This window comes from Bison bison, unplaced genomic scaffold, assembly GCF_000754665.1.
Source record: "Bison bison bison isolate TAMUID 2011002044 unplaced genomic scaffold, Bison_UMD1.0 scf7180017864490, whole genome shotgun sequence".
In the NCBI taxonomy this organism is placed as follows: Eukaryota; Metazoa; Chordata; class Mammalia; order Artiodactyla; family Bovidae; genus Bison; species Bison bison.
Window position 1 is genome coordinate 8,532,647 of NW_011495049.1, and position 23,548 is coordinate 8,556,194.

Consider the following 23,548-nt stretch of genomic DNA (forward strand, 5'->3'; position numbering starts at 1 on the left):
GATGTTTTTTTCTGGAACTCTCTTGGTTTTTCGATGATCCAGTGGATGTTTGCAATTTGATCTCTGGTTCCTCTGCCTTTTCTTAAACCAGATTGAACATCTGGAAGTTCACAGTTCATATATTGTTGAAGCCTGGCTTGGAGAATTTTGAGCATTACTTTGCTAGCGTGTGAGATGAGTGCAGTTGTGTGGTAGTTTGAGCATTCTCTGGCATTGCCTTTCTTTGGGATTGGATTGAAAATTGACCTTTTCCAGTCCTGTGGCCACTGCTGAGTTTTCCAAATTTGCTGGCATATTGAGTGCAGCACTTTCATAGCATCAGCTTTTAGGATTTGAAATAGCTCAACTGCAATTCCATCACCTCCACTAGCTTTGTTCATAGTGATGCTTCCTAAGGCCCACTTGACTTCACATTCCAGGATGTCTGGCTCTAGGTGAGTGATCACACAATTGTGATTATCAGATTATCTTATATGCAGAGTTCTATATGGCTATCTACAAATAACTCCCAAATTTAGTGCTTGAAACCGCAGCATTTGTTATCTCCATTTTCGTAACTCAGAAAAAGGTGTAATTTAGCTCAGTGCTCAGCACTGAAAAACTCTGAAGATACTAATGTACAAACAGTGGAGGTTATGATCATGTGGATTTTCACCTTTTCCTCAGCTCTTATGAAAATTTTGAAATTTTTGTAAATTCTGAGTTACTCATGTAATCAAGACAAATATATAGTTAAAATATATCACAGTTGTTTAAACATTGTTTAACAGATAAATATCAGCCTCCTCAGCCAGGCACACAACACATTACCTGTTCTGGCTTCTACCTACACTGATCTTATCTCTCATCATTCCTCTGCAAAGACCCTGTTCTGGAGAGCAAAACTATTTCCTAAAGATGCCATTCCCTCCTGTCTGGAATGTCTTTTCTCCCCTGTTTACTAAACAAACTTCTATTTATCTTTTAAAGCCCTTCCTCAAATGTGTTATCTCAATGAAGCCACTTGTGCCTTCCCAGGCTTCATCCTCAGACCTCCATGGATATGTATATATTATAGCCCTTTCCCATGGTATTTTAAATCTTTTATCTCTCTCCTTCTGAATGATAAACACAGGAATTCTGTATTTATTCTGAATGTTTCCTCAACAATTATAAAGCAGACACTCATATGTTTGTATGTTTGCTTATAAGTTTGTATGTCTTCCTGGACAACTATGTTAGGAAACATTTAGCTCGAGTAATACAAAGAAGGCCAAGTGACAAAATTATAAATTCAGTGGACTAAATATTTTTCTGTCTTTTCAAATTGTCTTTGTCGTTGGATTACTTATCCAAAAATCCCAAATTCCTGTAAATTAGTTTACATGGTAAGAGAGCAAAGGAGGAAATAATGGTAAAATATAAAACCAAGTAAGTCTACTATATGATCCAAGGGTGACTTTACATTCTCGATATACCCTGAAAGTTTCTTTTCCTTTAACAACTTTATATATATATACACACACACACACACATATATACACACACATGCATATATGTGTGTGTGTGTAAATATATGTAGTTTAAATTATAGTTAATTTTCCCCTAAGAAACTGAATGCATCAAAGAGGGAGCTGGATTCTGTTTCACTAAACCAAGCTGACATCTCTGGTCAATCCCAGAATCTTAAAGGATATAGAGAGATAGAAAACAGCCCAACTTGCAGCTCAGACCATGAGCGGGTTTGCCAAGCTATACTTTAACAGCAAGCTCTACTGGGTTTATGAACTGCCCAAATTTGGCATACACTGGACTCAGTTTTCTTCTTCTTTTTTTTTTTCAGTTTTATTCTTAATCTGTTCACACGTCAATGTCATGTTTTAGAGTAATCCAAAATATCGTGCTTAGAAAGAGCAATACAGTCTATGTAGCGATTCACTGGGAAATAGCGTCTCCATGTTTTAATTACCTTTTCTTCTCAAGGCATGACACATATTTCAGGGCTAACAAATAGAACCCTCAAAATAGTGCCCACAATTAATGTTAAGTACATATTCTCCTACTCCGAATTCACTTTTCCTTAATCTAAAAATCAGAATGATTAACTTTTAGAACATCTCAGAATATTAGGACAAAAGCCAGTCTACTTTGTTTTATATGCTGAGCTCTAACCGGGTAGTGCCAGTGCTAGACAGTGTTTGACAAGGCCCTAATGTGGAGAAGTATCAATCAAGACAAGCAAGAATTAGAGGGAAATGGAGCAATTCTTCATTAATATCTAAGTGCCAATAAAAATGAAAAGTCAAAATGAAAATGAATCAAAAGGAAACTGTCTGCCTATAAAAAAATCACTGGGAGAAAATGGACTATCTACTAAATCATACTTTCTTTATACTCAGCTCTCCATTAGGAATGAAAAAAGTCCAATTGTACTAAAACTGATGTTGGAAAATCTTAGTACCCATGCTAGTTTTTTGCCCACTAATCCCCTGCATGAGACAGATCCATTCCCTGCTGTTCCCTGCCCTACTTTGAGCTGCAAGACACTGACCTTTAATCTAAGCACTGTATTACCAGGGCTCCTTGATGAATGTGCTGTGCTAAGTCACTTTAATTGTGTCTGACTCTTTGCAACCTCATGGACTGTAGCCAGGCAGGCTCTTTTTTCCATGGGATTCTCCAGGCAAAAATACTGGAGTGGGTTGCCATGCCCTCCTCCAGGGCATCTTCCTGACCCAGGGATCAAAACCGCATCTCTTACTTTTCCTGCATTGGCAGACAGGTTCTTTACTAGTAGTGCCATTTGGGAAGCCTTGGTCAATGACAGGCATTGGCAGGAGGTATGAAGGCAGCATGACAAAGGATAGGGCATTTCTTTTCTGCATCTGCCAGCTTTGGGTTGTTTTCTGGCTTTGGGTGCACCTCTCCACCACTAGAGATCCTATTATATGGGCCCTGCTCCCTGGCACTTTCTCTCCCTGGGATTCTTGGTGCTACTGTGTCTCCTGTCCCTTCAGGTCTAGGCATGATAATGCCTTCCTGTGTTGCTAGTTCCCGAGAGATTGCAACGTAGTTCTTGGTCTCTCTTCACCCACCCTATACCTCTCTAAATGTCTCTAATGAAAATCTCCTTCATCATGTGAGTTGGATTCTTTTTCTCCATGGATTCTTTTTCTCCAGTGATATGGTTCTCCTCTGAGTCCTCAGAGGTAAACTTACTCCCGTAGCATCAAGGTACCTGATTTCATATCCTAACCCTCCTTGCTCACACTCCTGCCTGTTGGATTCAGTTGTGTAAGGAAATGTGCTGCTGCTGCTGCTGCTGAGTCACTTCAGTCGTGTCTGACTCTGTGCGACCCCATAGACGGCAGCCCACCAGGCTCCTCCGTCCATGGGATTTTCAGGCAAGAGTACTGGAGTGGAGTGCCATTGCCTTCTCCGGGAAATGTGCTTATTGACTGTAAATAACCCACTACAGGTCTGATACATTCTACTCATTAAGCTTCACCCTGACTCACCATTACTGACATCTTCAAAATGCCTTTGGTCAATTACATCTAGTCATAGTGCTGCCCAGGGCACCAAACCACAGGCAAGTCTTGCTCTGGAGCTGATTTTAGGCACAAGATGGTTGGGCAATGGTTGTCTAAAGGAGTAGGAAGGACATTGTCACAGGAGGCATCACAAAAGGGGTGGTGATAGACTGCCCAAGTTGAGAAAAGTGTGTGATAAAATTTTTTTTAACCCACAGTAAAAGTTTAAGTGACACTTCAGAGACTGTAGAATCTTATTTCTGGGGGCGGGGGATAGAATTAATGCAGTCTAATGACTTCACTTTATAGGTAAGAAAACTGAGGGTTAGAGAGATTAAGTGCCTTAGTACATGAACAGGGCTAGCACTCCAGCAGTCTCCACATAGCATCTTTTGTTCAATAAGATCTTATTGTGATCTTATACGCTCCTGGTCTGTGGAGTGGATAAAGTACCGTGTCAAAGAGTGCTGCAAAACAATTTAAAATTATCAAGGAGAAAAGCAATTAAGAATTGATTTTTATTTCAGTTTTTGGATGTGAGAATTGTCATGCCACAGGAGATGAAAAAATATAGTCTTAGTGTATTTTAAGATGGTTTATATTGAGGAAAGAAATAAGAAAGGAAGCGGGGAGGAGTTAGTTTACTTAAGGCTAAAATTCCTGAGAAATCTAATGTCTACTTCTTGTGTATATTATCTTATCTTCCATGTAGACACCGTCACTCATCCGTGATAAAACAAGCTGAGTTTTCTCCATAAGACGAGGAAAATCCTAGCTCATTCAATATGACCTCAAAATACAAACTAATTTTTCAGTCATCCTTTAGTCTAAAGCCATAATTTTTTTACATTAATTTATTTTTAGTTAAAGGATAATTGCTTTACAATATTGTGTTGGTTTCTGCCATATATCAGACTGGAGTGGATAGCCATTCCTTTCTCCACTGTTGGAGAGGGTGTGGAGAAAAAGCAACCCTCTTGCACTGTTGGTGGGAATGCAAATTGATACACTATGGGAACAGTATGGAGATTCCTTAAAAAAAACTAGGAATAAAACTACCATATGGCCCAACAATCCCACTACTGGGTATTTACCTTGAAAAAACCGTAATTGAAAAAGACACACACACACCTCAATGTTCATCGCAGCACTATTTACAATAGCTAGGACATGGAAGCAACCTAGATGTTCATCAACAGATGAGGGATAAAGAAGCCGTGGTACATATACAGGATCAGGTCCCTGGTCCTGACCCAGGGACCAAAACTGGTTCTCCTCTATTGCAGGTGGATTCTTTACCAATTGAGCCTATATATATATATATATACATATGTATACATACATACATACATATACACACACACACATGCATTAGTATATAGTATTTTTTTCTCTTTCTGACTTAACTTCACTCTGTATATAATAGGTTCTAGGTTCAACTACTTCATTAGGACCGACTGAAACGCATCCCTTTTTATGCCTGAGTAATATTCCGTTGTGTATATGTACCACAGCTTCTTTATCCCTCATCTGTTGATGAACATCTAGGTTGCTTCCGTGTCCTAGCTATTGTAAATAGTGCTGCGATGAACATTGAGGTGTGTGTGTGTCTTTTTCAGTTATGGTTTTTCAAGGTAAATACCCAGTAGTGGGATTGTTGGGCCATATGGCAGTTTTATTCCTAGTTTTCTTAAGGAATCTCCATACTGTTCTCCATAGTTGTATCAATTTGCATTCCCACCAACAGTGCAAGAGGGTTGCTTTTTCTCCACACCCTCTCCAACGTTTATTGTTTGTAGTTTTGATTTGCATTTCTCTGATAATGAGTGATGTCGAGCACCTTTTCATGTGTGCATTAGCCATCTGCATGTCTTCTTTGGAGAAATGTCTGTTTAGGTCTTCTGCCCACTTTTGGTTGGGTTGTTTTTTCTCAGGTATTGAGCTGCATGAGTTGCTTGTTTATTTTGGAAATTAATCCTTTGTCAGCTGTTTCATTTGCTATTATTTTCTCCCATTCTGAAGGTTGTCTTTTCACCTTGTTTATAGTTTCCTTGCTGTGTAAAAGCTTTTAAGTTTAATTAAGTCCCATTTGTTTATTTTTGTTTTTATTTCTATTAGTCTAGGAAGTGGGTCATAGAGAATCTTGCTGTGATTTATGTCAAAGAGTGTTTTTCCTATGTTTTACCCTAGGAATTTTATAGTTTCTTATATTACATTTGGGCCTTTAATCCATTTAGAGTTTATTTTTGTGTATAGTGTTAGGAAGTGTTCTAATTTCATTCTTTTACATGTAGCTGTCCAGTTTTCCCAGGACCACTTATTGAAGAGGTAAAGCCATAAATTTTTATTTTCATTTATCTGAGTTTTCATGTTCATTTGCGGAAATTTTAAACTTATTTTCCATTATAATACATGACTCCTCAAAGTCTAAGCAATATCGTATAGTGATTAGTTCATGGGTTTGGAATCAGACAGCCTGCATTTAGGTGCCCCTCTGACATTCTACTAACCATGTGACTTCAGGAAAATACAGAGTCTCTCTGGCCTCTCTTGCCTGCTTTGGCAGTCAGATGGGATGATAATAATTGTACTTAGCTTTTGGGGATGTTGAAATTAGAATTTTTAAAGTAAAGTCCTTAATAGAGTGCTTGGGGTATAGTACATGTATGATGTAGAATAGTTATTATTAGTGAGAATAATTATTTATAACTATAAGCTTCTCTCTTCTCACAATTTCCAAGTTAATAAGAAAAAAGCAAAACCTTTGTTGCATAAAATGTATTTCATTACAGAGATGGTATCTAGCTCAGAGGATTAACTGCTAATAATTTAGCCTAAATTTCATACTTTTACACAAGCAATAGTAGTAATTAAAAAGCAAATTTGCCTGGCTAGATTTAACATTTTTTAAAAAATCATATGAAAAAACAAAGGGTCCATTGAAAATGTTATCCGTAGGAAATTACCTTTGACTTCCATGTGGCTATGGGAAAATTTTTTTTTTTTTTTGGCCTGAAACTAATTCTGTGGCTTATTTTATCTTGTATTAAAAGCTTTAAAGGCTAATAAGAAAATTGTCCAGCAAGGTAAATAGTGGCCTGGAAGGTTGGAGTGCAGAATTTCATAAATCAGATTATTTTCTTTCTCTCTTCCCATTATATCCAGATAACTGAATAAAAGTTTTGACTTTTTTTGTAAATGTTCAACATAATGATTTAGTTTTTGCACTTTAAACAAACTGCATAATCCCAACAGAAGACATATCTAACACAATGAAAGACATTGCAAAGATAATTTCTCAGAAATTACCAGTTGCCATGGAAGTTCAAAGAATCACTTTCGAGATCCCTTTTAAAAAATATAAGTGATACTTTCATTTGTTAGAATGATCGATGAAGACTATTTCATAAGCACTATGAATACTATACATTTTAATTTCTTTTGGTTGATGTTGCTTTCATCATGAACAATTTTAATTTGAGCTCCTAGAAGTTACATATGCAACTTCTCACCAGATGGCCGCTTCTAGTTGGTCAAATCAACAAGTCAGTTCATCATTCTAGAGATTTCTTAGGAATCTCCCATTAAGTTTTTTTTCAGTCCAAACTTATCCTTATTTCTATTTCAAGATTTGTACATGTCAGCATGTAGCATCTTTATTTTATATTCACACATTAGAAATACTCTTCTCCAATGAGGATAAGTGTGGATTGCTTTCAAATAGGAGTTAAACTTTCTCTTCAAATTCAGCCAATGGGTTTTAAATTTTTTCCATTACCAATAGTATCAAAAAGGATTATGTTCTAATACCAATAACAGAATATTCAAACAAAAGTGGCTTCATCACACAGAAGTTTATTTTTTCTAAATGTTCTGGTAGGTATTTGTTGGCTTGGTTTGACACCTCTAGGATATCTTGGCACGGATGTCAAAGATGCTCTTTGTTTTCTCCTCTGAGTTCAATATGGATGCTGGAGACATGGCGATCATTTTCACTTCCTGGCAAAAATGCTTTATCAGAAAGGCCCCTCAATAATTTCTAGTTATATCTCATTTGCCACCTTCATCTGTGAGGAGGCAGGGAAATAAACTCGTAAGAAAAAAAGATTAGATTGCCAGCTTGTGTTCCTGCCACCCCATTTAGTCTCAGGTAATGTTAATTTTTCTGTTTACACTCTTCTAGAAAATTGGAATTCTACAAGAGTCCTTACTTAAAATTACTACCGTATTTTACAATTATTCTTACATCTTTTCTTTCTAAAATCTACTGCTCATTTTTATAAGCTTATTTTCTCCTCAACATCTTCAAAAACAAAACAAAATCAAACAGGGCAGAATTCCAGTAGGTAAAGAGAAGGACCAAACATGTTGCTGAGCCACAAATGAAAAATAAACTGTCAAGGGAACCACATGCATTCCCTGTATTGGAGAATGTGTGCGCAGGAGGACATGAGTGACTGACATGGATAAACAACAGATTGTTCTACTAGAGATCTCAACAGCTTCCTCAGGATTGGAGGGGACAGTTGCAACTGTTCACATCTCTTGGCTTTCCTGCTGTTTCTGATTTGACCTTGCATTATATGTATATGGGTTAGTTTGGCTTCTGTGTGTCTGGTAAAACAGCCTATCATTCCTGAGCTCCAGAGTGATTGGATCTATCTTGTGATGTTAAATTCAAGTTGTGTGTGTGTGTGTGTGGTCTCCATTAGCCAAAACTAATCCCAAAGCAACAATAAAGATATTTAAACAATTTCAAAGTGTCAGAGAATACCACATACTTGAAATTTCACTATTAAAATGTGACTTTGGGAAGTCTAGGTAAAATGGAAAATAGGTCATTAGAATCGGGAACTGCTGGGTTGTAATTAGATGTGGTATTGGCCATATTGGCTTTATACACGCTATGAGAGCTATGTGTAAGGCTGAGGCTATCACAGGGAAATCTCTTCCCTCACACAATAATTTTTTAGCTTTTAAAATCTGTAGTAGTTGGAGCTCTTGTTTCACTGGCAATGGCCTGATACATGTGACGATAAACCATACCACAATGTGGCTTACAATTCTAGACTTTATGGGAGATTTTAGAAATTTGAAACAGTTTCCCTAGCTCCACCTTTCACTGGTTGGCCTTTGGATGTCTATTACTTTCATAAAATAAGAAAGTGGTGCTTTTTCCTGACTAGAATTCTGTTGTTGAGCTGTCAGTCACCTATTCAAGGGATAATGCAGCTCCATAAACAGCATTGTGCTTAGAGAAGAAGACGTCACTCTTGCTGACAAGAAGTATTCAATGAGTAAATGGCATGGGTTGTCTTTCCAGCAGACACATGACTATAGATCTGAGTGGTCTAATCTCTTTAGGTGAAAATTTTTTGAGAATGAAGTTATTCTTTTGAGTTAGAAAGGTTAGTTGTCATTAAAAGTTAATGTGTTTTAAAATGACCTGAGCCCATGAACAGATGCTCAGCATCACTGTTGTGCACTCAGTAAGTCATGTCCAACTCTTTGAGACCTTATGGACTATACTGTGTCAGGCTCCTCTGTCCTCCACTATCTCCTGGAGTTTGCTTAAATTCACATCCATTGAGTCTATGATACTATCTAACTATCTCATCCTCTGCTGCCCCCTTTTCCTTTTGCCTTCAATCTTTCCCAGCATCAGGATATTTTCTAATGAGCAGGCTCTTTGCATCAGGTGGCCAAAGTATTGAAGCTTCAGCTTTAGTATCAGTCCTTTCAATGAATATTTAGGGTTGGTTTCCTCTACGATTGACCGTTTTGCTCTCCTTGCTGTCCAAGGGACTCTTAAGAGTCTTCTCATTAGCCATTAGGAAAATGCAAATTAAATCCACAATGAGAGACTTCTGGTTTTTGATGTGGCATAAAAGGAGCTTAGAAGTCTTTTCCTCCTAACAAAAGGTAAAAAGTTGAACAAACTGAAAAATCAGCAAGTCCTGTTAGATCTGCCAGAGAAGTGAGATCACTGGGAAAACTGCAGCCCCCAATACTGGAGAGACAGACAGGCAGATACAGAGAGGAACTTATTGACACAGGTATCCATGAGCAGAAATCTGCCTGGGAATCAGTTCCCGTGTAGGAAAACCTGAACTGTAATTCACAAATTGCTGGAGCTCCGTGTGGACAAGAGTGAGAGTTAAGAACTCCCGGGTGACACAGTTAGAGGAGGGCTCCGGCACTTCTGTGCGTTTTACTTCCAGGAACTCTACCACCATGTTTTTCCAGAGAATACCAGAGAAAGATCTCTTCATGTTCCTGGCAGGAAAAGGGGAAAAGTCACCATTTTGTAATAGCCAGAGTATTCTGTTCTTAACAAGTCCTATCCTCAGGAGAAACTGTGCTACCAGAGTATACAAACTGCTGGGGTTTTATCGGAATGTATAAAACTCCCAGAGGATAATATAGGAGAAAAGCTAGATGATATGGCATATGGCAATGGCATTTTGGGCTTCCCTGCTGGCTCAGTGGGTAAGGAATTTACTTGCAACACAGGAGACGTGAGTTCAATCCCTGGGTCGGGAAGATTCCTTGGAGGAGGGCATGGCAACCCACTCCAGTATTCTTGCCTGGAGAAGCCCATGCACAGAGGAGCCTAGAGGCTACAGTCCATGGAATCACAGAGTTGGACACAATTGTAGCAACTGAGCACACACACACCCAATGACATGTTACCAAAAACATGATCCATGAAAGAAAGAATTGATAAGCTAGATTTAACAAATTAAAGTCTGCTCTGTTAAAGACAGTGTCAGGAAATGAGAAAATAAGCCGCAGACTGGGGAAAAATATTTTCAAGAGGCATACCCGATGAAGGATTTTTATCCTTAGTGTACCTAAAACTCTTTAAATTCAACAATAAGAAAATAGACAAACAGGTTTAAATAAAGGGGCAAAACCCCTTAACAGACACCTCACCAGAGGAGCTATATAGATGGCAATTAAGCATATGAAAAGATGCTCCATGTCATATATCATAAGGAAATTCAAATTAAAATAAAAATGAGATACCACTACATACCTATTAGAATGGCCCAAATCCAAACCAATGACAAATGCTGGTGAAGATGTGAAACAACAGGAACCCTCATCATTGCTGATGGAAATGCAAAATGGTATATAGCCGCTTTGGAAGACAATGGGCAGTTTCTTACCATAAGATCCAGCAGTCTCACTCACTGGTATTTTCCAAAATGCATTAAAAACTTATGTCCACACAAAAACCTCACATAAATATTCATAGCAACTTTATTCATAATTGCCAAAACTTGGAAGCAAGCAAGAAATCCTTCAGTAGGTGAGTGGATAAATAAACTGGGTACATCTAGATAACAGAATATTCCTCAGCACTAAAAAAGACTATCAAGCCATATAAAGACATGGAGGAAACTTAAATTGTATATTTCTAAGTGAAAGAAGCCAAACGGAAAAGACTACATACACCATAATTCCAATTGTATGCCACTCTAGAAGAGGCAAAACTGTGGAGGCAGTAAGAAGATTATTGGTTGCCAAGGGTTAGAGAAAAAAAGGAGTGAAAAGGTGGGGCACAGAGGATTTTTATGGCAGTGAAATTATTTTGTACGATTCTGTAGTAGTGGATACATGTCATTATACATTTGTCAATACCATAGAATGTACAACAGCAAGAGTTGTTCAGGTAATAATGCTGTTTTCCGTGTAGGATCTTCAGTAACAACAAATACACCAGTGTGATGTGGGATGCTACTAACGGAGGAAGCTGTGTATATGTAGGGAGAGTGGGTGTGCGGGAATGCCAGATGTTGCACTTAATTTTGCTGTAAACCTAAAACTGCTTTTTAAAAAGTCTTTACTAATTTAAAAAGAAACCAGTAAGCTCTCTCTATGCATCTATAAGAGTGGCTAAAATAAATACTGATAATTCTACAAGCTGGCAAGAATGTGGAGAAACTGAATCATTTGTACATTGCTGATGAGAAAGTAAAATGATACAGCCATTCAGAATAACAATGTGGCAATTGCTAAATAAACGTGCAACTACCATCCAGTCCAATAGTTGTCCTTTGCCCTGTTGGATATTTATACCAGAGAACTAAAGACTTACATTCACACAAAAACCTGTACACAAGTGTTTACACCAGCTTATTCATAACAGCCCCGAACTGAAACAACTCGGATGTCCTTCAGTGGCTGAATAGATAGGTAAGCTGTGGCAGATATATACCGTGGAATACTGGTCAGTAAGAGAACTCAGATCAAACTGTTGATACAAGAAGTAACCTGGGTGGATATTCAGAGAATTATACTGTGAAAAAGCCCACCTTCAAAATTTTTACACTTTGTGTAGTTCTGCTTATATAGCAGGAATGAAAGCACAGAACATAGACATGGAAAACAAATCAGTGGTTGCCAGAGTTTATGGAGGGAGTGGGGCTTGAGGGAAGAGGATGTGGCTGTGAAAGTACCATAGGAGGAATTGACGGAAATGTTCAGAATATTGTGTTATCAGTGCCAATATCCAGTTCTGATACTGTACTGTAGTTTTGCAAGGTGGTGGTCTTATGGTGATGGGGTAGGCGGGACTAGGAATAGTGTACAGAGGATCTCTCTACCATTAGAACTGCAGGTGAATCTATAATTATGTTGAAATACGCTTTCAGATTGTGGTGCTGGAGAAGACTCTTGAGAGTCACTTGGACAGCAAGAGATCAAACCAGTCAATACTAAAGAATATCAACCCTGAATATTCATTGGAAGGACTGATGCTGAAGCTGAAGCTCTAATACTTGGCCACCTGATGTGAAGAGTTGACTCACTGGAAAAGACCCTGATGCTGGGAAGGATTGAAGGCAGGAGAAGAAGGGGATGACAGGATGAGATGGTTGGATGCCATCACTGACTCAATGGACATGAGTTTGAGCAAGCCCCAGGAGATGGTGAAGGACAGGGAAGCCTAGAGTGCTGCAGTCCTTCAGGCAACAAAGACTCAGACATGACAGTGACTGAACAATAGCAAAATTAATAATTAAAGTTTTACAAATTTTTCTTTATAAAAACCCCACAACTGTCCTCATAAGGTATTGGACTTTTTAAAATTTGTCTAGCCAAAATTCTTTCCTATGTGAATTTTTAAAGAGACTGGCCATCAAAAGAAAGAGAAAGCAAGATGAAGGGGATGAAAAAAGATGGAACGCGTGTGTAGCATTTTTACATGGTTGTTATGCAATAAAGGGCAAATTGCTGAGTCAGTTCTAGAAGAGAGGTTCCCATTACTAAATGGGAAAATGGATACGCATGTATTAATTCATTAAAACACAGGTAGAAGTATATAAATGTGGTCAAATATACATTAATAGTCATGAATTCATTTGAAAAATCTTCAGTTCAGTTAAGTTCAGTAGCTCAGTCGTGTCCGACCCTGCAACCCTGTGGACCGTAGCATGCCAGGCCTCCCTGTCCATCACCAACTCCCAGAGTTTACCCAAACTCATGTCCATTGAGTCGGTGATGACATGCAGCCATCTCATCCACTGTCCTCCCCTCAGGGTCTTTGCAAATGAGTCAGTGTTTCGTATCAGGTGGCCAAAGTATTGGAGTTTCTTGCATATTCCCAAAAAAAGTGCACTAAACATTCTATGCCAGGTATTTGGTATTGAACAGTGAGCAGAAAATCTCTCAGGACATCTGCCCTCATGGAACTTAATCCTTGGGGTAGGATTTCCCTGGTGGCTCAGATGGTAAAGAATCTGCCCTCAATGCAGGAGACCCAGGTTCGATCCCTGCTGCAGAAAGATCCTCCAGAGAAGGGAATGACAGCCCACTCTAATATTCTTGCCTGGGAAATTCCATAGACAGGGGAGCCTGGCAGGCTACAGTCCATGGGGTCACAAAGAGTTGGACAAGACTGAGCAACTTTTACTTTCTTTCACTTTCGGTTTCCTTCAACATATGCAGTATTTATGTGGGTCCAAAGGCCATATTTTGAATAGTTTGTGACCTTAAAGTGATTATAATTTAGAATGAAGGGACAAGATTCATAAACACATAAATCAAAGAAACGTAGACTGTGTCCCCATTAATAGATGATTTCAAATCTGAGACATCACCTTGACTGGGTATGGGGGATGCTAAACTCTGCTAAGGCTGCCCAGACACATCACACACAGGTCAGTAGCAGCAGGGGGAACCAGTCTCCTATGGTTGACCCTTGCCCCCAGTTCCTCTGTGTAGCCAATACCTCATTGATTCTTCTTAACCAGTTTTATCATTTGAGCATCCTTGCTGTGACTGTTCCCCTCTTGGCTAACACTGATGTTTCATTTTCTTGCGGTCTGTGATCTTTTTGAGCCTGAATTGCCCGAGTCTATGCCCAGTTTCCTCATAACATTCTTCACTCCATTTCCAAAGGAATTGGGAAAAGTGTCTGACTTTTTAAATGTGTTGGTGACGCCACTGAACACATTGAAGCCCTCTTGGTAAGTAGACCTAAGGACATCCTGGGAATTCTTTTTCCAGCCCTGAGTCTCTAGTGGCTGATAAAGACATTCCCCAAAGTGGTTATGACAGCATGGAGAAGCATAAGCTGTGGGAAGCAGTGTGTTTCCATAGTGGCCTAGGAAAGGGGAGTCTTTCATTCAAGAGCACATAAAATTATCCATGTAGGAATGAGTATAGGACATCCTGCTGACAGTGTCATTAAATAAGCTTGGTATAGACTTGCAGAAATACAGCATTACTTCTTGGCATCACTACCTCTGTACATTGGAGAAAGAAAGACATTTCATTATATAGTTTCTATGTATCCTTTTTATTTCGGGGATTAACAGACACTTGCCTCCACCTCTGTTAAGCACTTAATGAACTAAGGCCTTCCCACTACCAGACAAAGACATGATTTTGAATGGCTCTTGAGACCCTAAGCATTTCTACATACCTCCACAACTCAAAATTCCGTGAGGACCATAATTTTTTGGACATTGTTCAGTGAGTGGGTGGAAATTGTTTGCAATGAGTCTCACTCAGCAACTCAGGGCAAACTGCTCTGTGTTCTGTTTTGTCCTAGTCTGTGGAATAAGCCTTAATAAAACTCACATGCCCAAGACCTGCGGTTGCCTGTGAAACTATTTCATCCAACAATGAAATATTTGGGTTGGCTGACGTGGGCTACCAGCTGGCTAAACATTGGTGAGGCTGGGTGTGTGGAAATGGCGTCATTAGTAGAGGTTGGCATACAGTTTGTGGAGATACAACCACTATAATAGGACTGTGTCCAGCAGAGAATGGGAAATATTGTAAGAGAGGTGAAACCTCAAGCTTGCAATATTTATAAAGTGCTTTGCAATCGCAATTGGATTTTCTAAAGAGTCATTTTTCTCCCTTTCAAAAGTTTACTTGTGTATCCAACATCATGATACCCTGATATAAAAGTAAAATAGTCCTCTAAGGAAACAATGGTGGTTTGTTAGGGGCCCCAGACCGAATTTCCCGAGAGACCATTTTACTGTTATTGTTTAAGTCATATTGACCTGGGGCTCAGAAAATGCAATCTCAGCAGCAGTCTTTATTCTGTCTACATGTTAGCTGTCTCCCATGACAAGCCTTTAGGGTAATGAAAAAAAATGTACATTGAAAACTCTCATTGTTTGTTTTTCCTGAAGTTCCCTATAAAATGTCAGTATCTTTGAAGGGGTTCTCCTTGAATTGAACTCCTGAGGTTGGAGATTTACCAGGTTGATTTAGGAGTTTGAAATCCTGGAGTATTTCCATAAAATGAGATTTACAGTTCATAAATATAATGACAAAAGTGTGAAGATACATTTTTGTTCTTGAAAAACTATTGGAACAAAGGTACTTTTCATAAAAACCTGCTGGGCTGCCATTTGCTTCAGACAGAAGTCTGTTCTGGCTTTGTGAAATGGCTTTTTATTGCCATTTGTTTAAGATGCTGTCTCTCCCTGCTTCATGGGGAGCCACTTCCTCCTGAAGGTATGCAGATGGAGAAAGGAATTGGGCTCTGAGGCATTTAACCAGTGATGAGCACAAAGAAATGAAAGGAAAACACGTTGCAAGGTAGAGGACAGTTCTTCTGCTTGTCTCATCTCTCCCTGGGCTCAGCCTCCAGACCATTACAGTCTGGTTTTCACATTTATTCTCAGGTAGCTATGTTCCTTCTTACATATGGCAGCAAATGAAGGTGAAAGTGTTAGTTGCTCAGTTGTGTCTGACTCTCTGCAACCCTATACTACACTGTAGTCTGCCAGTCTCCTCTGTACCTGGGATTTTCCAGGCAAGAATCCTGGAGTGGGTTGCCATTCCCTTCTCCAGGGGATCATCCTGACCCAGGGATTGAACTGGGTCTCCCTCATTGCAGGCATATTCTTTACCTTCTGGGCCACCAGTGAAGCCCTCCAGGCAGCAAATGACTTGGTTATTAATTGACATTAAATTGCGTACTATGACTAAATGTTTGAGGAAAGGAAAATGCATTGCACTCTGGCCTTACCCAAAGGTATCGGGAACAACGAAGCTGTGTCACTAATGGATCTTCTCAGTGGGTGATAGAAGTAATATGAGGCTAGCAGTTGACGTAGCTCTGCAGAAAAAGACCTGGGTTGAATAATAACAATGGATCCATGAGTCTGGGGAAAATCTCTGGATTTTCTTTCAATTTAGTTGTAAACTGAACTGACATGATTTCCAAACTCAGGATGAATGTTGGAGCTTACCTTGAGGTTAAAGGAAGAACAGCCTTCTTTCTTCATCCCAATTTGCTTACTTTTACCCAGTTCTTAGAAAGGGAGAATCATGGTTCTATACTTCTCTGACTATACATTCTGCTCTATAAATTTCTAGTAACCCAGAAGAGAGGGAGTGTTGTGATCCCCACTCCCTTGATGATGATGTTTGATTATAATTGGAAACAACTTGATGTTGTGAAATGAGCACTATACCATGATCTTGGTGTCAAAGGAACTATGACCCAGTCCTGAATTCACCACTGACGATAATTGAGTGTTGTCAAGACTGGGATGCTCTGAGAGTGAGAGGGGCTGCTGTTAATATACTAGGATGACAGGCATAAAATAAGACTGTCTTGGGGAAACTGAGATGTATGGTCATTCTATTACTTACAATGTGTTTGGGCAAACTAACCCAGTTCCCTCATCTGTTAAAATGGAAATCATCCTATTTTATAAGATTATTGTAAGGCTATAGTGAAATAATATGTCACTAATATGTGCAACTGTTTTGTGAGCTATGAAATCATATCCAGTGCAGGTGAAATCATGATTATATTAATATCAGTCATAACTGGAGAACACTCTCAAAGAAAGTTCTATGTATTTCTCCTTGGATAGGGGCAGAGACTTGAGAGCAACAGTTGTGAAATAAACCCAGATAAGATATAGTTTCTAAGTTTCTAAAGGAATACTGAAGGAACCAAAGGAGGATGTGCTATTTTGATAGTTTTTTCTTCCTTTTAAACCACTATAACTTTTAAGAAAAAGCAGGACGTAGTGTGAGAAGAGGGCTGTGTTGAGGGAAGTGTAAGAAATGTTGAGGATCCTGATAACACAGTTAGAAAAGCTTGTTTTTCTGGATACGCAGAACCTGATCTAAAATATAAAGGTCTGACATTTTGGAGAATTAACTTTGCTGTTGTTGCAGCCCTGGTGAGAACAACTCAAGGACTGTTGGTCTTTCTCATGTCATAATTTGATGCTTTTTGGTCTGACTTTGATGATCAGCTTCAGGTCTTCTGCCCCACTGTGTTAGTTTGCAAGATTAGAAGGAACTGAGATGCCTTTTGTAGACCTCCTGTTACCACTCTGACAACTGTGTTCATGGTCCATGTAGTCCAGCCTCCCTCACCTCATCCAGCCATCTGCTCAGCCTACTGGCCATAGTTCTCCATTAAGCAACTGGAGGCCAGTCATTAACAAACACCTTCTGTTGGCTTACATGACCATGACCAAGAAACTTTGATTGGCAGTTTGAGGTCACACAAAATACTGGACTTATAGTATGTTTTGTGTAAGAAACTTGATTCATAGGCATGACCATGTAAGTATTATATATTAATACATGTTGATTACATGTAAATAATGCAAGGTCCATGGGGAACATATACACAGAATAGCTCTTTCGCCAAATAAGGGTTTTCCAAGTATGGAAGTATCACATTAAATAATCCAACAAATATTTTGGAACATCTTTTAAGTTGAGAGTGGGGTTAGTTGAGTGATCAGCACAGACTTGTGTTCTGCCTTCTTTGAATACAGGTAGGTGCTGGAAGGCTGCTCCACATTCAGAATTTCCAGCTCTTAGATTTCTAGCACACTTGGCATAGATGGAAACTAGCTTCCAGTTCTTAACAATAAAACATGAATGAAGTGGAGGTACCTTCTTCCAGTCTCATCATCCTATACTGGTTGAATCCCAATGTCTCTAAAATCCTGGAGGAGGGAGGGGAGGGTCCAGAAGGCAAAAAGAGCCTGGACTCTGAATAACCATGTGGAAAGCTATTAAGCCAAGGAAATTAATATGAAAAATATACTGTATTAAGATTTGAAAGGTTATCTGTTAGAAAAGCTGGTATATTCAAGTAACAGAGCTAGGTACTGGGACTTCATTTATAATTTGTTTCACAAAATATTTGAAATAACCTATAAGAATACAAAGATTTGAGTAGTAAATAAAGAATAAAATGGGAATATATAAATTTGATTATAAGGCCAAAATCAGTGGTAATTTAGAACAGAAATAATTTAGCTGAGCCACAAATTTGGCTCTTGAATTCCTGGAAACCAAAGCAATACTAAAAATAAATTCTTAAAATTATATGATTCATACTGTCCATAAGAAGGGAGCATACAAATTTCTGAGGCAAAGCAAAACATTTCCTGATACTTCAATTTGGAAGAAAAAATTTGGTTTTTTGGAATATCATTTACAGAATGTGTTCGCTAAGTCGTAATGAACAAATAGTGACATTTATAGAGACATTTCTTGTCACTATTGTCATCTACCACAAGGCAACTTGTCAATGTAACTTGTCAGCAGTAGCTAGTCACAGAGATAAATAAGACATGTACTTTGAACTAGAGAAACTCACTTTCTAGTGGGAAAAAAAAAGGTATGTTGTACAGTAAACATCAATATGGAGTAATATGTATGGGTTGTTGTTGTTCAGTCACTAAGCTGTGTCTGACTCTTTGCGACCCCAAAGACTGTAGCACTCCAGGCTTCCATGTCGTCACTTCTCCCAACATTTGCTCAAACTCATGTCCACTGAGTCAGTGATGCCATCCAACCAACTCACCCTCTGTCACCTCCTTCTCCTCCTGCCCTCAATCTTTCCCAGCATCAGGATCTGTCCCAGTGGCTCTTCTCATCAGGTGGCCAAAGTATTGGAGCTTCAGCTTCAGTGTCAGACCTTCCAATGAATATTCAGGGTTTATTTCCTTTAATATTAACTGGTTTGCATCACTTTACCAACAGAAGTCGATATAGTTAAAGTTGTGGTTTTTCTAGTAGTCATGTATGGATGTTAGGGTTGGACCATAAAGAAGCCTGAGCACCAAAGAATTGATGATTTTGAATTGTGGTGCTAGAGAAGACTCTTGAAAGTCCCTTGGGCAGCAAGAAGATCAAACCAGTTAATAAGTATGGGTAGAAAAGTATTAATCACAATATTCTGGTCAGTTTTATAAGGCTTTCTTTCCTTATGGCTGTTTTTCTTTGGAACATTTATTTTTCTTGGTTTCATTTATTTCAATAATATACATTTTCCAAGATAAGAATAAGAAACTTTCTAGATATTTTATTTACTCCTAAGCTTGCAGTCTCTGGAAACAGCACAGGGGAAGGATGAGGAGGGATAGGCAGAGGCTGCAGAAAGGACATGGGGTTTAGATTACACAGCCCCAAGTTGAATTCCAGCTCTCACATTTATTAGCTGTGTAACCTTGGACAAGTCACTTCACATTTCTTGGTTGTAATTGGCAAAAATGAGACATTACCTGCCTCAAAGATAATGTACATAAAAAGTCTGATACTTCATCCAGTCGCTGGTATAAACAATCATCTGTAACACTACTCTGAGTAAAAGATGAAAAAAGATGACAAAACTAAACTTTACTTAAATATTTTCCTCAAATCCTGCTTTCAAATTCCTTTTAGAGGAAAGAAATGAATGGCAAAAAAAAAAAAAAAGAAAAAGCTTATCCCTTGAATCTCTGCATATACTCTTTTATGAGTTCAAACTCAAAAGTGTTTCTCAAAGTGTATTCTCCAGATTACCTGTAAAAAAGTCTTCAGAAGGGTACATGTGCCACTTGCTCTTGGGTTTTACTCTTACCGAATCAGCATGTTTGGCAAGGGGCAGGAAATCTGCATTTAACACAGATTCTCCAGGTAATTGTTACGTACATTGAAGTCTGAGGACCATCGCCTCAAGCCACCTGGGTTTAAACTACTTTAGTGAGAATGGCTACTGGCAAAAACATATTTATCACAAAAGAAGAGCCATTATATTCACCAAACTGTTTTTTTGAAGGCAGACACATTCTTTTCCCATATTGTTTTAATGTTTGTATGAAATATAAAACATTAGAATGTAGGCAGTGGAAGGATAAGCAGTCATGAAAAGAGCTGACTGCAAACTGAATTTTCAAAACTATTAATTTGATGCATATACATGCATAGAAATTATTGTATATAAGTAATTCTCATAATTATAAAAATTAGCTTTGCTTTTCATTTTTAGCCTTTTTTTCTTTCTTTAGTAATTCTCCAGTGTCTGTTTGGAAGCATCAACATAAGTTGTTTTTCTTGGTATCACATATAGCTTATTCTTATCATATATATGTATAGTCTGTTACTAAATGAAAAGACTGTTAAGGTTTGAAGCTGCAGCTGAAAGAACTCATTGTATATCTCAACCACTCCACTGCCTCTAGCCTCATAAGCCAATTTCCACTCACTCCTAAATTTACTATGTTATTTCAGAAATGAAGCCATCATCCATTTCTGAGCCATTCTCCATGACTATTCTTGATAACCAAGTCAAATAAATCCAATAATGAATTACATAGAAGAATCACAGGGCTTCTTTTCAGAAAATGTACAGGTGAGAAGATAATGGAACAGCCTTTATAAACTATTTCAACCTTGAATTTTATACCAACAAAAAAATTTCTTTCAGAAATGGAGACAAATTAAAGTAGCCAAGATGTGGAAACAACCTTAGTGGCCATCAATGGATGAAGAAAATACGGTATAACATGCAGATGGAACAGGGTAGTGTTGCTAGAGAGGAGAGAGTGGCGGAGTGGGGTGGGGGCAAGTGGGTAACAGGGATCAGCTGTATGATGACAAATGGAAGCTAAATTTTGGGGAGCAAGCCAACTAACTATAGTGCATATGGAAGTATCACAGAAAGACGGCCATGTCAGTATTAGACAATACACTTCAGAACAGGAAATATTACCAAGGATAAATGGGGACATTTCAAAATAACAAACAGGTCAGTACATCAGGAAGAAATAACAATCATAAATTTATGTACACATAATGAAAGAACATTAAATTTCATGAACAGAATCTGAAACTACTGAAAACACAAATAGATCCTAATTATAGTTGAAATTCAACATTCTTTTCTAAGTGATTTCATAAAACAAGAAAAATTAAGTCAGGCAATGGAAGACTTGAACAAAACTCTGAAACAATTTGACCGGTCATTTATGGAATACTCCACCCTGAAAAAGAAAAACACAGATTATTTTCTAGTACACATGGAACATTCATCAAGATAGATCATATGCTGATTCATAAACCAAATCTCAACAAATTGAAGAGGATTTAAATTGTACAGAGTATATTCTGTAACTACAGTGGAATTTAGTAGAAATTGCTAGCAGAAAAAATGTATGAAAAAATCCCCAAATATTTGGAAATTAAGCAAAACATTTCTAAACAACTCATGGGTTGAAAGTCAGTCACACAGAATTTATAACTAACAATAAAAGGCCAGTGTATCAAAATTTGTGGGATAGAGCTAGAGAAGTATTTAGAAAGGGATTTATAGGATTAAATAATTTTATTAGAAAAGGAAAAACAAAATTGATTTAAGATTCCACTTCTAGAAACTAAAGAGTAAATTAAATGTAAAATAAGCAGAAGGATGGAAGTAATAAAGAATTGATTAATTGAAGTAGAAACCATGAAAAGCTGGTTCTTTGCAAAGTCAATAAAATTAATAAACTTGATTCATTTCTATACAGATTGAAAAAATTTAGAAGACACAAATTACCTGTATCAAGAATGAGAAGAGAACATCACTAATGATTCTATAAATTTAATTAAAAGGATAATAAATGAATACTTGAAAAAAACTTATGTCAATAAATGTGACAACTTAGAAGGAAAGAAATAATTTTTAAAAATATACTAATCGTCAGAGCTTACGTAAAAGCAGTAAATAACCTAAATAGTCCTATAATCAATAAATAAATTGATGTCATAGTTCAAAACTTCCCAATCAAAATATCCCCAAGCTCAAATGATTTCACTAGTGAATTCTTCCAGCTATAGAGTATTTTCTAACTCACCTTAAGAGGATGGAATTACTGATTTTAAAAAATGAGACAAAGGCAATATAGGACAAAATAGAGAGTCCAGGTACAGATATAGACATATTTGGATGATTGTTGACAAAATTGCTAAGATAATTTAATGGAGAAAGAATAATCTTTTCAATAAATGGTACTGGAACAGTTGGAAATTAAATGGAAGGAAAAGATCCTAATGCCATGTATAATTATTAATTTAATCTATCATGGTTATAACAGTGATAAATACAACACCTTTAGAAAAAAGTAGAAAGTTTTGTGACCTAGGTGACTGACAGGTGGTGCAAAAAACACCATGGATAAATCTCAAAAGCATTTTGCTGAGTGAAAAAAGCTAGATATAAATAGTGGGCACTGTATGATACTGTTTACCTAAAAGTCAGTAAATGATGAATCTACAGTGAGAAAGCAGATCTGTTGGTGCCAGGTACTGAGAAGAGGAGAAGACTAAGAGCAATGAGGCAGAGGGAAGTTTGAGGTGATGACAGGGTTATGGTTATGGCAACTGGACCATATAGTCAAAATTACTGAATGCAGTTGTATATATGTATACATGTGTATATTGTATATATGAATGTATATAAATTATGCTTCAATAAAGATTATTTTTGATAACCAAAAAAACTGGTTAATTCCCAAGTTACACAAGGGAAAATAGCTTCCTCTAGAAAATCTTCTTGTAGTTGACAGTGAAGGAGTGTGCGGAGAATACTGAGGGGATGTTTAAGGGACAAAAGGACCAGTCCAAAGGAAGGGACTCCCATTGAGCAGGTCAGGGACAACTTGAACATCACAATAAGTCATGATACAGTGGATTACACCTTACTGCATAAAGCCAGAGTCAACCAATCAACACTGTTACAAATAAATTAATGGAAAAAAACACCTCAATAGGAGGAGTGGACAGAACATTCTTCTTTATAGCTAAACGTCATGCAAGTAAAGGCAGGATGGTGCTATTAGAAAATCATCAATGGGAAGTAAAATTGATAGTTAAAGTTTTAAAACAGACAGGATATTAATGTAGCCTCAAAGTGTCCCAGCCCTCCTAATCGTTCTTAATTATAAAGGGAAAAATAGTAACTTCAGAGTGGAGAAAACTGACAGACTCCACCTGAACTAAGTGATCAAAGCTACCACGGTCAATCCTGGGACAGAAGATACTGATAGCATCTTCTGAGAAGATGTAGCAACACTTCTTTGCAAAACTGCATAACCCAAATCTAATCATTAGGCAATACCAGAAAAACCCAGATTAAAGGACAGTCTATTACAAAAACTAGGATGTATTCATCAAAAATGTCAAGGTCAAAAACAAAACGAAAGGCCCAGACACTAGAACTCCCCAGATTAGAAGAGATGGAGAAATAATAGTAAAATGTGTTGCTTTTGGATTGGATC